Raw genomic sequence first — 16292 nt, forward strand, 5'->3', positions numbered from 1 at the left:
AGAGGAGAGTGGAGCTTCTGAGTGGAAGGCAGAGAGAGGAGGAGAGAGGATAGAGAACTGTGGAAAGAGGCCAGAGGAACAAGGACAGACAGAAGCTGCCAGGGACAGACATCCCGGGGGCAGAGTCTGTGCCTGGAGGCTGGAGGTCAGCACCCAGCAGGACTGCCTACCGATGTCACCATCCCTGAGAGGAGGAAATGTCTCCAACTCCAACAGATTAGGCATTTTTATCCCAGGCATCTGGATGCAGTGAATGGAGGCCCTGCCCAGTGTCCCAGAGATTCACAGCTCGCTGAGCAGCTGACGGCCACCAGTCCCGCAGGAGACACATGCGCAGAACCATCCTCAAGGACGAAGCCCCATAATTACCTTCAGCTGCCAGCAAACAGCATCCACTTAAGTGATAAGCAGATGCTCACAGCCCCTCCTGGGTCTGCTCCAGGCAGCATCCCACAGACACCTTGGAGGTGCACCCTGTCCTGCCGATATCAGCAGTTTCCTGCCTGTAACAGAAGCCCAGACCAAGCACCCAGGAAGAAGACACCCTTCTCCAAAGAAACTCCAGCTCCAGCTGTCCTCTGCCAGCCAGCCAGTCTCCTAGGCTGTTGGAAAACTGCTGTGTCCCAGGAAGGCACCTTTGAAGTGAGCTGAGTGTACAGGGGACATGTTATTGATGTGAATGTCCCGTCCCACAGATGTCTGTGAAGGCCACCACCCACCCTGGCTCTGATCTCACTTTTTAAATCAACCTGGATGGGCCTACAGGGGGAGGTGGGCTGGAGGCAGCATTCTTGGTGGGCACTTGCTTTGGCCCAGAGGAAGCCCCCTCACCAAGCCTGATACCAAGCCTGACCACGCTGAGCACACAAATGACCACATGATCCCGGACACTGGGTCCAGCCACTGGCCTGCCTCAGGTCTGTAGGGCTGTGAGGGACATAAACCAGGGACAAATCATAAAGCTCTCATGGGTCAGATGCCCAGAGGGCTTTGCTCAACTGGGATTTGGGAGTTATCACATCCAACCCCGAGCCTGCTGTGTAATATGGGGCCACAAAGCCTCATGTGGCCTTTGAGAACATGAAATTCACCAAGTGCCAGAGGAGAGGCACCCAAAGCGCAAAATCCACGCCCAATTTCCCAGACTAACAACAACAGACATAAGGTCAAATACTTCATTAATAACTTTTTATTGGCCACAGGTTGAAGTATTTTGGATATGCTGGGCTAATACACTAAATAAATTTTACCTGTCTCCTTTTACTTTTTTCACATGGCTACCAGAAAACATAAAATTACAGACATGTCTCCCATGACATTTCTTTTGAACCGAACTGCCCTAGACCCTCACAATAAACAGAAAAGTCCAGTGGCCCACCTGACCCTCACAGAGCAGCCTGCCTGGCCACCTGCTGAGTGACGCTGAGTGTGGGCTCCTCCGGTCCTGCGAAAAACGAGGAGTTTCGTCAGATCCTCAGTACTCAGTACCGCGACAAACCCTGTAAAGGCATTTGGGCCTGAAATTCAGTCCTAGAGGTCAACGGCACTGTTTACTTCACATGGTGTGCATTCCTTCAAAATGAATCGCCACATGCTTGCCCGAGTGCCTGCTAGGGACACGGGAGATGCTGAGGAAATGCAGACTTGTCCCACCAGCTCCAAATTTATAGTTGAGCGGGGAGATAAGACCTGCTTGTGCACAGACACGAAGCGTTACGTCACTGTCCCACACCATGTGTTGAAGTGTCAACACAGAGCTCCAGATGTGAGGGCCGACAGACGGAGCACAGGGTCTGCGTGGCCCCCTCATGGGGGGAGGGGCAGTTTGCAGAGCAGACAGTACTGTGCGAGACTGCCTGGCGTGCGATAGGCAGCCATCAGAAGCACAGACCTTGGGTAAGTGTTTGCAATCCCAACTCTGGCACGTAGCAGCTGCATGAAGCTGTTTAGTCAGCATCTGAGCCTCAGTTTTCTCATCTGTGAAATGGGGATAAGGTTGCCCGTCAGGGCTCTCGGGAGGAGCCGGCATGTAAGCGAAGGGTCTCATGCCAATCCTGTGATGAAGGGAGTACAGAAGTGCTTGGTAAATCTTTGTCCCCTCTCTGCTTGCCCTAGAAGAGAAGGAGCAAGGCCTGAACAGGCCAGGGCCTGAAAGAAGTGAGGGAAGACTGCCCATCTGTGACAGGGATCCCCAAAGAGAGCAGAGTGACAGATGGGGGAGAGGAGAAAGGGTTAGACAGCAGGTGGGTGTCAGGGAAAACCTCTGGTACTCCAGTGAGAGGAGTGGGGTGATTCGGGTGAGAATGAGTAATGAAAGAGAATCTGAGGGATTTACCTGGTGGTCTAGTGGCTAAGACTCCATGCTCCCAATGAAGGGGCCCAGGTTCAATCCCTGGTCAAGAAACTAGATCCTACATGCCGTGACTGAGACCCAGTGCGGCCAGATAATACATTTTTTTTAAAAAAAAAAAAGGAGGAAAGAAATGGGAATTTGAGAATTTGAGGCACATTGGGAGGGAAGACAAGAAGCAGAGAGGCCAGAGCCACAGTGCTTGCCATAAATCCAGACATTTGGAGATGAGGGTGGGACCCAGGGCTGGAGCCGTAGGAAGGGAAAGACCGGTAACAACCCCAAGAGGTATATCTTTCCAGACCTTTCTCTGGGCACATGTGTTTAGGGGGAAACTAGAGTGTTGTAACAGCATCATGCTGTCTACTTTAGTGACACTCATCATATCTTGCCCTCGTAGGGACATTTGGTGGAAGCAAAGGACAGCTCTTGGGGTCAGAGTCCTTCTTCTGTGAGTCTGGCCCTGAAAAGGGGGGCCTCTCATGTATAAAATGGATTATAACAGGGCCCTCTCATGTATAAAATGGATTATAATGGAGCTGACAGGCTGGGCATGCCAACTGTGTGAGAAGACATACCCCAGCCCTCAGCCCACAGCAGGAGCACAGAGAGACTAGCGGTCCCTCTCTTTCTACCAACAAGGAAAGGACATGGGACTGTTATGCGAGGATCCCCCTTGGGCAGCAGAGTAATGGAGAAATGAGGCTTTGTGGCAGATACACCAGACTCAAATCCTGGCTCCACACCAAACTGAAGGGCTTGAAGGAGCAGTTTATTCTCTCACAGCTCTAGATCCCAGAAGTCAAAAATCAAGAGGTGGGCAGGGCCGTGCCTCCTAAGGTCCAGGGGAGGACCACCCCTTACCTCCTCCAGCTTCTGGAGGCCCCAGGCGTACCTTGGCCTGTGGCTCCATCATCACGTGGCATCCTCCCCAGATGTAAGGAGAACATCTTTGTATATCTTCTCTTCAGCCTCTTTTAAGGACACTCGTCCTTGTATTTCATGCTAATCCAGAATGATCTCACCTCAGGACCCTTGCCTTAATTACACACACTCTTATTCCAAAGAAGACCATGTTCTGAGTTGTCAGGTGGACATATCTGGTGCCAGTGGGGGGCTACTACTCAACCCATTACAGTCTGTTTTTGCCCCCGCTCCAAGTTCACATCCATCCCATATGCAAAGCACCCTATCCCTCTTGTATATCATTACCTTCTCTTTGCCTTGGTTTCCCCACAGAGCTGAGGATAATATGACCACTTTGTGTGGATAAGGTAAGAGTATGTTCACCAATGTATGGCAAAAACCACTACAAGATTGTAAAGTAATTAGCATCCAATTAAAATAAATAAATTTTTTTTTTTCCCAAAAAAGGAGTGTGTTCACCAGGGCCCTGGCCCAGAGCTTGGTGGGTCCAAGTCACTGGAGCCACCTCTGTCTAGTCCTCAGCCCTTACTACCTCTCCTGGCTCCACCTTCTCAAACGATAAACTCCCTGATAATGGGAACCTGTGTCTGTTTAATTCACTCCAGTCCTCACCACAAACCCCAGGCTCTCCTAAGGCTGGTCACCAGGTGTACTAGGTGTGACGACCCAGGGCCTGGTCATGACTAGGGAATGAAAACAGCCTGTGGAGCACAACTTCCAGCTGGAAGTGTGGAGATGAGTGGGGCCACCGTGGGCAGGGTCCCAGCCCTGCTGCCACTGCATAGCCAGTTAGAACTTTCTTGTCTGTAAGTGAGGGACATGGCGTCACCTCTCAAAATGAGCTGCCTGACAGTCCCGACATGCTGCCATCATAGGCCTGTAACCCAGGGGGTCCCTGGTCCTACACACAAGCCAGCAACTGGCTCCCCTGGAGCTGGGTAGCACCCTAGTCCCCTTTTCATGGCCTCCTAGCCCCCTCCTTTGCTCTTCCAACCAGGGCTGGGTATGCATTAGCCTAGCCCCTCCCAGATGAGTCACCCACGCCACCCCCAAGTGTCCAAGGCAGGCACTGGGCTTGGTGTTCAAAGACCCTCTTCACACGAAGTGACCCAAAGACCCAAAATTGACAACACAGATGCCGGGACCCTGACGCCAATTCTCAGAGAACGCCAGTTCCTCTCCACACCTCTGCCTAAGACCCAGCTCAGTTCTGCAACTGCCCCCTGGGCCAAGACAGCTCATTTCCCTGCACAGAGGACTTCCCAGGGCCACATAGACCTAGTAAAGCATTCAATTCAAATGGAAAATAAAGGCCTGCTCCCTGTAATCCACAGTTGTCCATTGAAGCCACCAGGAACAGAGGAGCCATATGTGTTGAGGACCCAGGAGTTCCAGGGGCTCCATGGGCCCTGAATGTGAGGCTTCTGGAGCTCATAACACCTGCTTCCACACCTCACCTGTAGTGAAGTGTGTAGCTTCAAGCTCACCTACCCACCCGTCAGCGTAACCGGCTTCCATGACCCCGGGCATCCTTGTCCTGAGCTGGGATTCTGACCCGGGCTTGGTTGCCTGGGTGCCTCTCTGTCTTGACAGCCATCATGAAAACAATAAAAATAACAATAATAGCTAACATGTGTTGTGCCTTCCGCCTGGCAGTCACTGTGCAAAGCTTTGCCTATTGATCCAGTTAACCTCCAACACTACCACTGTTTTATCATTAGCCTCCTTTTCAGGGTGAGGAAACAGGTGCAGGATGATGAATCAGTTGCTCAAGGTCACAGAGGGGAGGGAGTAAATGCCCCAGCTCCATGCAGACCTATGCAGCCTGGTTCCTGGAGTCTGTGCCTTTAGCCCTACCCTCTATTTTTAGTGTTTAAGTCTTCAAATCCATGCTGCTACCAGGGGGAGAGATGGTACTTCTGTGATGCTGCTTAAAAGATGACCTGGTAGAGAATAGGTCATCCAGGAAAGCTAAGCACGCAACCCCTTCTCAAGGCTTGGGATCTTGCTCCGTGTCTAGGCCTGACCTGGTTCCCCTCACTTCCCTGCTGAAAACCTCCAAAGTACTTCTACCCAATTAGAATCAAGTTCAAACTCCTCATCACAGCCACTAGGGCAAGGCCTGACCTGGTTCCCCTCACTTTCCTGCTTAAAACTGCCAAAGGACTTCTACCCGATTAGAATCAAGTCCAAACTCCTCATCACAGCCACTAGGGCAAACAGCCTTCATCCTTCTCTCATGTGCTCTCGAAGCCCAATCCCCCAGCTCACACTGTCCCCGTGTCCTGCCTTCCTTCTGGTCCTCAAACACTCCTGGTCTGTGCTTGTCTCAGGGCCTTTGCACATGCTGTCCCATCTCTCTGGAGCAACATGCACCACCCACCCCATCTTTACCTAGTTGTCTCCTTCTCAACATATAGGTCTTAATTCACCTGTGACTTGCTTAGTGAGGCCTTCTCTGACCACCCACCCCCTGCAATCTGATGCATACTTTATGCAAACACACTTATAGAACAAAACAAAATAAAAGGATAATTCTTTCCCACCAGCAAGAGGAGAGCCAGGGTTGGAGTTGGACCAGCCCCTCCTTAGGTTTAGCAGATACGGAGGCCAGGAATGTGGACACAATCAGTCTAGGACACAAGGATCCCTAACAGGGTTGGAGGACAGAGAGAGCAGCATGGGGCAATCCTGAGGATAATGGGGCCTTTGTATGGGGGCCTGGGCCCATCTACCTTTAGGACAATGACTTAGGGGGGTCTGGGATCCTGTGCCACCTATGAAAGGGAGCATCTTGTTCAGGGAGGAGAAGCTACAAGGATGCTGTACTGAAAGGACTTGGTTCACCATCCACAGGTCTTATAGGTCTTATGATAGGATCTTCGTTAAGATCCTATCAATATGGGACTTGCCAGTGGTCCAGTGATTAAGAATCTGCCTTGCAATGCAGGGACACTGGTTCGATCCCTGGTCGGGAAACTAAGATCCCACATGCTGTGGAGCAACTAAGCCTGTGCACATCACAATTACTGAGCCTGTGAGCTCTGGAGCCCAAGTGCCACAACTACAGAGCCGGTGCACCACAACGAAAGATCCCTTGTGACGTCATCCCACATGCCGAAACTAAGACCCAACGCCGCTAAATAAATAAACAACACATTACAAAAGTGTATTCCAAGAAAAAAAAAATCCTATCAATATGCCAGGTGTCCCTGTGTCCCTCACCCCCTCCGGGTCCTGCCATGGTGTCCTAGGATCCCAGTTCTTCCTGTCACCTGTCCCAGGCCTGGGGCTCTCCTCCAATGTCCTGGCCTTCTTTAGGGCTACAAACAGTTGAATCAGTGTCCTCAACCCCATTTCACTAAACACATTTCACTTACTTACATTAATCTAAGTGCCTCCTCTGGGCTGGCCCCTGTGTGAGTTGCTGATAAATGTTTAGGACTATCACCTAGTGTGGTGGGGGTCAGGGTGGAATACATATGATCTTACTCATATAAAGAAAGTGTGTCATAGAATTTACAAATATTCTTTACTGTAAACTCTATAACCAATTGATTCACAGAATGCTTTCATTGACTTTTTTCCCCAAACTCTTGGATCAGTGGCCAACATATGCTTGCCACTGATGAATGAGTGTAGTTCTGACAAGAATGTTAGTTGATATTGAAGCCAACCAGTAAAGCGAAAGGGGAACAACACAGAAGTCAAACCTCACTGGTTCATAATGATGTGAGTGGCTTCTTCACTGAATCAGATAAGAGTTTTTTAATATCAAAAGAATATTCCTTCAATTTTTTGTGGCACTCACAATGTAATGGCTGCAGACAGGACATGCTTTTAAATTTAACCTGTATCATTAACATTTTTTTCCATCATTTTCTTAAGTCTAGACAACCAGTGAAACAGTAATGCAAGATGTGATTTGCAGTGTTTGCCAATTTCTGTGGTGTAAATACTCCCACCACAGCTAGTTTCAAGCTGCTGGCAGGAAGTCACTGAACAGGGAACTGGGACAAGAGGCACAAGAGCCACCATTGTCCAACATTTCCACCATCAGATACAATAGAAGTGAATCACCCCCAAGAACATGGTAAGCGTCAAATAGAGTGAAATCATTAGGAAGAAATGAGTTTTAAGCATGTATTACCTTTGTAGTATAATCTATGTCATTATAAATTTAGTTAAATTTTTTACAGTTTGGCTGTGCCAGGTTTTAGTTGCCGCCTGTGGGCTCTTAGTTGCCAGGTCTTAATTGAGGCATGTGGGATCTTTTTTCCTTTGCAGCATGCAGATCTTTAGTTGTGGCATGTGGGATCTAGTTTCCTGACCAGGGATTGAACCCAGTCCCCCTGCATTGGAAGCACTATGTCTTAGCCACTGGACCACCAGGGAAGCCCCTGTTGATAATTTTTAAATGAAGGGCCCTGAATTTTTGTTTTGAAAACTGGACAAGCAACCCACTGGACGTGCCTGGTGAAAGACAGCTGGTCTAGTGCACTGACTTGCTCTGTGCCATTCCAGGTCACCCATGTGAGAGAAGAGAAACCCAGTTTCCTGACTAATGTGTCCCCAGGAGAGGGACATGCTGGTGGGCCTTCTGTCTCAGGAGACTCCTGTCCAGCTGGGATCCTGTCTGCAGTGCTCCGGGCCATGCGAGGAGGGCCAGAGGCTGGCTGTTTTGACAGAAAAAATTCTATCCACTGGATAAGCCTGTTCAATACTCTATTGACAGATTCACCTTGGCAACCTGAAGCCTGCTCTTCCAGAAGCACCTCTCCCTCACTGCCAGTCTTTGGTCTTAAAGGCACACCTCCCTCTCCTCCCAGCTGGTGCGGGACCCAGAGGGAAGGGGCCAGGCCGAGCACTGGGTTATGACATGAGCAGATGTTGGGGGCACTCCTTGCGTCCAGCCAGAAGCCCCAGTTCCACTCTGCATGGGGACCTCCTCCTTTACGTCTTCTACTCCATCCCGGGAGATTGACAAAGAAGACTTGGCTCCCTGGGGTTGGGGTGATAGAGGCAAACAGTCCACCTTAACCCTTCTCTTCTCTAGAAGGTGGACTTAGGAACCCTGAAGTGGCAGGAACAGGCACTCCTCTGTGGGGTTGGAGGGTCTGAGTTTAGGGGGAAATCACTAGTGTGCAGCGTGAAAAACCAGGCCTCTAATGAGCGCTGTGAAAACAATATAATCAATGTGTTTGAGAAACAGCAAGTGCCAGCTCTGCAGACTTTGCAGACACTGGCCTGGCCCTTCTGAAAGCCAGAGTTGCTCCAGCGCTGGGACCTATCCTCCAGGATACACACAGGTCCCACGGAGGAGCACAGGGCTTCTTTGTCATTCCTGAACGATGTGCAAAAGCCAGTCAGAAAGGCATCAGGCTGAGAAGCAAGTGGGAAGTGACCAGGGGACAAATTACCCTTGGTTCAATAGCTTCAACACCCACAGCATTGCATCTGGGTCCATCTGTCTGTCTGTCAGTCAGGGCCTACTGGAGAAAGAAGGCAGAAGGCAGGCTCAGTGTAAAAAGGAAAGTATCACTGCCAGTGGTGGGTAAGTGAGAGGGAGATGAAGCAGTTGTATCAGCAGAATGTGTGGGAGAAAGCAATCTCCAGCTACTCCATGCACAGAATGGCTGTAGTTGGTTTTCAAAATTCTGAGAAAGACCTCTCTCCCACCGAGGTTTCTGCGGCGGCGTTTCTCTGGTCCTATGCAGTATTTCCTGGCTCCCATGGCATTTGTTTTGGTCTCCAGGCCAAAAAAGAAACCTATAATCCCTAATAAGTTTAAACAGAAAAGGACCCTTTCTCTATATGGATCTTCTTTCATGAGACTCTGCTATTTCTTTGGAATCACAGAAAACATCAGTGTCAAGCAAGGAGGTGGGGGTGGGAGGCACAGGTCCATTTCTGAACCTTTCGATCTGAATCCATCAAAGAATACAAAATCACCCCATTATAATCATTACTGTCAAATCGCAGGCAATCAACTCACTGACACAGGCCAGATGGGCATCCGGGAGGAATCCATAGAGCCAGAGCTGGTTCTGAGCCCTGCAGAACTGAACCCTTTAAATCAAAGAAGGAAGAAAAGGCAGCCCTTGTGTTTTTATTTCCTGGTGTTCCCTGTTACATTTACATGTTTGTTTGTTTGATTTTTTTCAGGAGCATCAGACAGAAACCTGCACTTCAAACCGAGGAGAAGTGGCCCAAGGATGCCTATAGATAGACAGCCACATGTGCAGATCAATGTTCTGAACTCCCCAGTGCCATCAACCCAAAGCCAACAACTGAGGCAACTGAACCCATCCACAGAGACAGCTGGTAGTTCCCATTCACCAACTCTCCCCAGAGACGCCATTCTTGACAGTTCTCCCAGAAGCAGGACCACATTCTAGGAGCCCTGGGCACTTTTGCCTTTTGGGACTCCTTTCTCCATTAAAAAAAACCAACAAAGTGTTAAAAATTATAGTTTATAATTGCATTGGTATAAAAATGAACACATTAATATTCTACATTAAAACATGTTCTTGAACTTAAGCTTTTTTCTTTCTTATTTTAAAAGAATTTAGATATACATACAGTGGAATATAATTCAGCCTTAAAAAGGGAGGAAATTCTGACACATACTAACAACATGGATGAATCTCAAAGACATTATGTTAAATGAAGTAAGCCAGACACAAAAGGACAAACACTGGATGATTACACTTACATAAAGAACAAAGCAACCGGAAGCTGCGGGCGAACCGATTGTCCTTGCACGCGGAGCCGAGCGATCATGGTACCCCGAGTTTGGTCGCTGATGAGGTTCCTCATCAAGGGCAGTGTGGCTGGGGGTGCTGTCTACCTGGTGTACGACCAGGAGCTGCTGGGGTCCAGTGACAAGAGTCAGGCCGTCCTTCAGAAAGCCGAGGAGGTGGTCCCCAATGCCGTGTACCAGTTCAGCCAGTACGTGTGCTAGCAGACAGGCCTGAAGTTACCGCAGCTCCCAGCCCCTCCAAAGTTTAACTTTCACATCCGCGACTCTTGGAATTCAGGCATCATCACCATGATGTTAGCCCTGTCCGTGGCCCCCTCCAAGGCCTGGGGGTACTCCAAGGAGGGCTGGGAATACCTGAAGGAGCGAACCAAGTAGCCTGTCAGAGAAGCTGTCTGCCCCAGGCGGGAACAGGGGCAGGGGCGCCACAAACACCAGACTGGGACCCAACTGGGCAGCTCCTGGCCTTGCTGGCCCAATAAAGGACTTGGAAGTGTTTCTCAAAAAAAAAAAAAAAAAGAACAAAGCAGTCAAATTCACAGAGACAGAAAGTAGAGTCGTGGTTGTCAGGGACTGGGGGGAACAGAGGAGGAGTTGTTGGTTAATGGTTCGAGTTCCAGTTTGTGAAGATGAACAGTTCTGGAGATGGATGGGGGTGATGGCTGCACAGCGATGTGAATATACTTAATGCCACAAAACACTTACAATGGTTAAAATGTTACATTTTATGTTTTTACACATATACATAAATATATGTAGTATATTTTACCACAATTTTAGGGCTTCCCTAATGGCTCAGATGGCAAAGAATCTGTCTCCGGTGCAGGAGACCCGGATTCGATCCCTGGGTCTGGAAGATCCCCTGCAGAAGAGAATGGCTACCCATTCCAGTATTCTGGCCTGGAGAATCCCATGGACAGAGGAACCTGGCAGACTATAGTCCATGGGGTCGCAAAGTATAGGACATGACTGACTGACTAACACTAACTAACTACAATTTTAAAACAACAAAAAGAAATTAGAATACTTTTGTGGACCCCTGAAAGTATTGTGGGCCCTGGCACTGAGCCTTCCCAGCCTTATAGAGAAGAGACCCTACCCAGAAGCACACAGCTGGCTGGCTTGTGTGGGCCCACTCATGCCCTTCATCAACCCCATATTCATATAGCCACCCTCCCCGTGTTCCTTCTTCCATCAGCCTAAGCCCAGAAAAAATGAAACACAGAACTTTATTTGGGACTTCAGTGGATAGAGATAATCAACACATTTCAATTCAGCTCCTGCCTTTCTCAAGGCTATTGTCTCCATCAGAGGAGAGGACCTGAGGTCCCTTCCTCCTTCCCAGGACATCCCTTGGGGTTTTATTCTCTTTCCCAGTCAGCAGCCAAGGGGAGTAGCCCTTACAGGGAAGTGTCAGGGCACTTTTAAGAGGTGGCATTTGTCAGCCAAGATAGCATTTTTTAAATTTTTACTGAACCTCAGTTTAAGGAAGAGAGTTCCTGGTGGGGTTTCTACTCTATCCCTTCACCACCCCCACCCCAGGTCCTACATGAAGCCAGCTGGCTCTCTGGGGAAATCTGCACTGTAATATCAGTTTACTTCTTATTGGCCCTTTGATAGCAGATCAGGGGCTTTGTGATGCTCTTGACCTGTGACTCCTTTAAAAACCTCAAATCGAAAAAAAAAAAAGGATATATTCTCCTCCTGTCGACTTCTCTGTGAGTGAAAGGGCACTGAGCAAGGGGTCAGTTTGGGAAACAATGGCCTTGACTACTGAGTAGTGTTTAGTCCTGAGTGTGCGGGGGTGTTCCTAAAGCTTAAAGTCGTTCTGGGGCCGGTTGTTTCTGGTTGGGTAGGCAGCAGCCTCGCAGAGCCCAGCCGGAGTGAGGGGAAGGGGTGGGGCTGTGCCAGAAGCAGGGGCGCGGGGCTCCTCTGCTCACCCCCTACATGAGACCCGCACTTCGCCCCACGTGTACATCTCCATCCCATTCCGGGGGAGGTGGGGCGATGCGGGCGGGGGGAACGGGGCGGAGGGCTGCCAGCTCCAGCAGGCCCCGGCTGCCAGCCAGCCCAAGGGGAGCCCGCCCCCTAGGGGAGGGCGTAGCAAGTGCAGGCTCCTCGGTGCCCCTGCCCCGGCCCCGCCCTGGCACCTGGAGCAGGCAGGTGAGGCCGCTGCCGGGGTCCCCCGGAACCGAAGGGGACTCCTTGGGGGTCCTCGGGGACAATCACAGAAAACGATCCTCCGGAAGAAGGTGGACAGGAGGACTTCTTGGACAAACCCGGGGGTTCTTTCTGGAGGTGGGGTCGCGGAGACACCCACCGTTTTCTACCAGGATTCAGGAGGGCGGGGCGAGGAGGAAGTGGACTAGGTGACCACGTCCGACGACCTTGTCGTCGGGAGTGGGGGTGGGGTGGGAACCCGGACGTGGAGAGACCAAGTTTCAGGACAGCCAGATTCAGCTCCGGAAGTGGCCAAAGCCGGCCCCGATACAGACAATACAGGATTTGGGTGGGGGGGTGCCCGAGGCGTTACCACCAGCCCCCAGTCCTTGGCCCCCGCAGCACAGGCAGAACCGTGCTCTGGCTGGGCCCTCCCGGCCGCCATCCCACGGTCACCGGATCCCTGAGCACCCCCTCCGTTCTCTCTTTGATCCTGCAGGGACACCCCCGCCCCAGGTGTCCAGCGGAGCTTGCAGCGCTCCGGCCCCTGGGGATCGATCGGCGAGCTGGCGACGCGCCGCCGCGGCTCCGGAGCCACCGCCCCCTCCCCCGCCCCGGCTACGCAGGACGCGGCCTCGGTGCAGCGTCCTGGCGGTTGCGGGCCGCGGCCGGACCCGGCTCCAGGCCAGCCACGAAGGCGGAGACCGACCGGCTCCTTCCGATCGCTCCGGCCTCGCCACTACAGGGTTGGCTGGGACGAAGAGGGGGAGGAGAGCGAGCCCAGCTTCCCCGGCCGCGGCGCTCGGCACCCCACCCCCGCTCCTCCTCCGTCGCCAACTACCCACTCCTGCGCGCGCTTAACCCTCAGCGCGCCGCGAGGCCGGGACGAGGGCGCGCACTGGGCTGGGGGGAGGGTGGGGTAGCAGTTACGCTTCGGCTGACTACTACTTCGGGGTGCGCCTGGAGATTTTAATTTTATTCCGAGGTTTGCTGCAGCAGCTCTTGGTTGGAAAAAGGAAAGAAAGAAATCTGCCGTGTGTGTGGGCCCCGCAGGGTTTGGGGGGCGCAACGAAAGCACCCGGGAGCAAAACGCAGGGGCAAGTGTGAGTGGGGAGAACCTCGTAGGCACAGGAGACCTGAGGGGAGTCCTTGGGCAAACGAACCCCAAATGAAGAACACACAGCGCACAGAGGCCGTTTCGTGTGCTCGGCGGCGGCGGCAGGCGGTGGAAGCTACACCAAAGATCATATTTGAAATATGGATCCTGGGGGCGCCTATCTCCAGGCGGGCGGGAGCCCTGCGACCGAGCTTGGGATCGGGGCTGAGTGGGCTTCTCCTAGCGAACCTGGGAAGCTGCCCTGACGTTGGGAGGGGGTGGACCAGCCGACGTCGTAGAAAACGACGCGTTCCGCTTTGGCGCCGGCGACCCCCGCGTACCGCAATGCGGAGACGCGGCCCTGCGGCGGTCAATGTGGCCCCAAGGCTTGCCCCAAGGGGCCACGACCTTGCAGCGTGCCAGATCCGTTCCCCGACCGTTCACCTTGCCTGGCCCTCCCACCTGGAACCCCAGCTCCAGCTGTAGCCGAGCGGCTCTCTGCAGACGGACGCGGGGGCGTCAGGGGCTTCACCACCGAAATGAAAGCCGACCCTTGGCGGGCCATGCCACAAAGAGCAGAAACATGGGTGTGGGGCCTCAGAGGGCGGAGGGACGCCCTTAGAGACAAAGTCATCCCTCGGAGAAGGTGCACGTGGCAGCCTTCCGGCTCCCACACAGCCTCCCTGCTCCCACACAGCCTCCCTGCTCTCCTCACCGCCATCAATAACAACACCCCCACACACATACACAGCCCCACCAGGCCAGCTCCCCCAAAGTCAGCGCTAAAATGCAAAATTACATATGCCAGAGCTGAAGTCAAAGACAAGTTCCCCTATTAAGAACAGAAGAGAGAAATGAACTCTAGTCAATACCTGGGCAGATTTTGTAGATGTTGCTAGCAAATTCTCCCTCAGCTACTCAAAATCCACCTCGGGGGTTCTAAAAAGTCACACTAACTAGAGGGCTTTCTTAGTGGGGGACTAGCTGGGGAAGTCACAGGCAGCCCCTTCCGGGCAGAGCCCAGACCTGGGCTCCGTGGGCGGGTAGTGGCATCTCCTGGCAGAGAGCGTCCATTCAGAGAGTTTCTTTAAGAAGTCGTTTGTTTCCCTCAGTTGACATGGGTCAGGCCCCTTGGGGATCCGAATTGTCAATGACCACCCTCGGGTCCAGGGCCGTTAAATTTTTCCAGGCTGCTCCAAGGTCTGCTCTTCCAGCCCTCTGCTCTCGGGGTGGGAGCCTGAGCTCCTCAAGAAAGCACTGCTCCTCTCTTGGGGCCCTTGAGGGCCCCTAGGGGCCCCAGCCCGAGGTGGCACCCAGAGGACTTCTGCCCTTCAGGGGAACCAAGGTGTGCGATCTGCCTCCGGCTGGAAGGGGGCAGCATCAAAAGCGCAGGCCGACGACCCTTCTCCGGGGTTCCCCGTGGGCTAGGGATATCCCGGGTCGGAGGCAGGGGCCCCAGCTGAAGGCTCTGGGAATCCCGTATTTAGAGCTCCATTTGTCTGCTACTCCCTCGAAGGGGCCAAGACGGGGCGGGATGGTAGGGGAGGCCCCACGGGAGATTTTCCAGGAGGGGCTTGCAGTGCACACCGGGGGAGCTTCGAGGGCTCACGGTTCCCCACCCCTCAGTTTCTGTCCCTTCCTTCTCCCTGCAGCCCATTCACAGCCCGGAGGACCTGAGCTTCGCCCCACAACCCGCCGGCAGATGAGCGGTGGTCTAGGGCCGGTCTGCGAGACAAGGCTCCGGCTCGGGGAGTCGGCCTCTCTCCACGTTGGCCCACCCACCGCCAGGACGAAAGAAACAACCACGCGAGTTCCCGGGTTCGGCTTGCGTATTTCGGTCACTTTTCAAGCCGGGAGCGGGGGCGGCCGGGGACTCCCGGGGCTTCCGAGGAGCTTCTGGGCGTCCCCTCCCGAAGTGTTGGGGAGACTGCGGCTGCTCGCACGGTCACACCGGCAGCTCCAGAAAAGACCCGCCGTGTTGGCCGGTGGGAGCCACCCATCCTCCCCAGCTCGGCAGCAGAGCCAGCTCGGCTGCTGCGCAAATTCGCCGTCGGGGCACAGGGTGCCATCGCGTGGCCCCCGAGATCCCGAGCGGGGGCCCCGGAGGGGCGCGGGCAGGGCGAGCTGAGCGGTTGCCCGCGGAGTCCGACGCCCCTGCCGGCGCGGAGGCCGTAGCGGCCGCTGGCCCTCCCTCGGCGCCCCCCTGCCCGGGACGCCTCGGAAACACCCATTGGAAAAAATTTTCGGGGGGTTTTCTAGTGAGGGGGCGGACGGAGTGTCGGGAAGCTCGGACCCTCCCTGGACGAAGGGACTGTCCTGGACGAGGTCGCTCCAGATCTCCCGACAGACTGACATTGCCGGCGGCGTGGCAGTTTGGTAGGCTCAGTTCGGAAGAGGGACTGTCGCGCTGACAGCGTTTCCTCCGCCAACTTCAGGGACCCTGCCCCTTCTACGGTCAAGTTGTCCCACACGAGTGCTCCTCGCCTTGGACACGAGGGTTAGGAAAAAGCTCAAAACCCAACAGGAGGAGGAAAACCTTTCCCTGCGTCCCTCTGCCAGCTTCTATAAACCCAGAGAGCCCCCTTTCCCCAGTACTACAGGAAGGCTTCGCCCCCACCCAGGCAGGCGCGCCACCCAACACCTTCTGGGGAAATCTTGTGTTTGTGCCTCAAGCTTGTCAGAGGGCAGTCGCTGCAGACCGAGCCCCTCTCTGGGGCAGCCAGAAAGGGATCCCCGCGCCGCCCCCCAACCCCTCCAGGCTTTGGCAGCGGCCGCCAAGACAGCAGAAGCCGCCCAGACACGGGAGCTGAGAGGTGGTGGTGAAATGGTGGAGTCCATGTGTGCGTCCTGAAACACGAGACCATTTCCAGGCTTCTCCTGGATTCCTGGGAGAAAAGGAGCCCAAAGCGGACTTTGGGGGGTTCGCTTCCGCACCCCGCCCCTCCCCCCGCCCGCTCGAGCCCCGGCGCAGTCCCCACCCAGCATTCCGGGACTTGTGT

General features: G+C 53.5%; 1 pseudogene; it reads left to right on the forward strand.

Moving 5' to 3' along the window:
• The first annotated feature begins 10010 nt into the window (after positions 1 to 10010).
• LOC138414762 (MICOS complex subunit MIC13-like) lies at positions 10011 to 10535 on the forward strand (annotated as a pseudogene).
• Positions 10536 to 16292: the final 5757 nt, after the last annotated feature.

Source organism: Ovis canadensis, chromosome 11 (assembly GCF_042477335.2).
Source record: "Ovis canadensis isolate MfBH-ARS-UI-01 breed Bighorn chromosome 11, ARS-UI_OviCan_v2, whole genome shotgun sequence".
Classification (NCBI taxonomy): domain Eukaryota; kingdom Metazoa; phylum Chordata; class Mammalia; order Artiodactyla; family Bovidae; genus Ovis; species Ovis canadensis.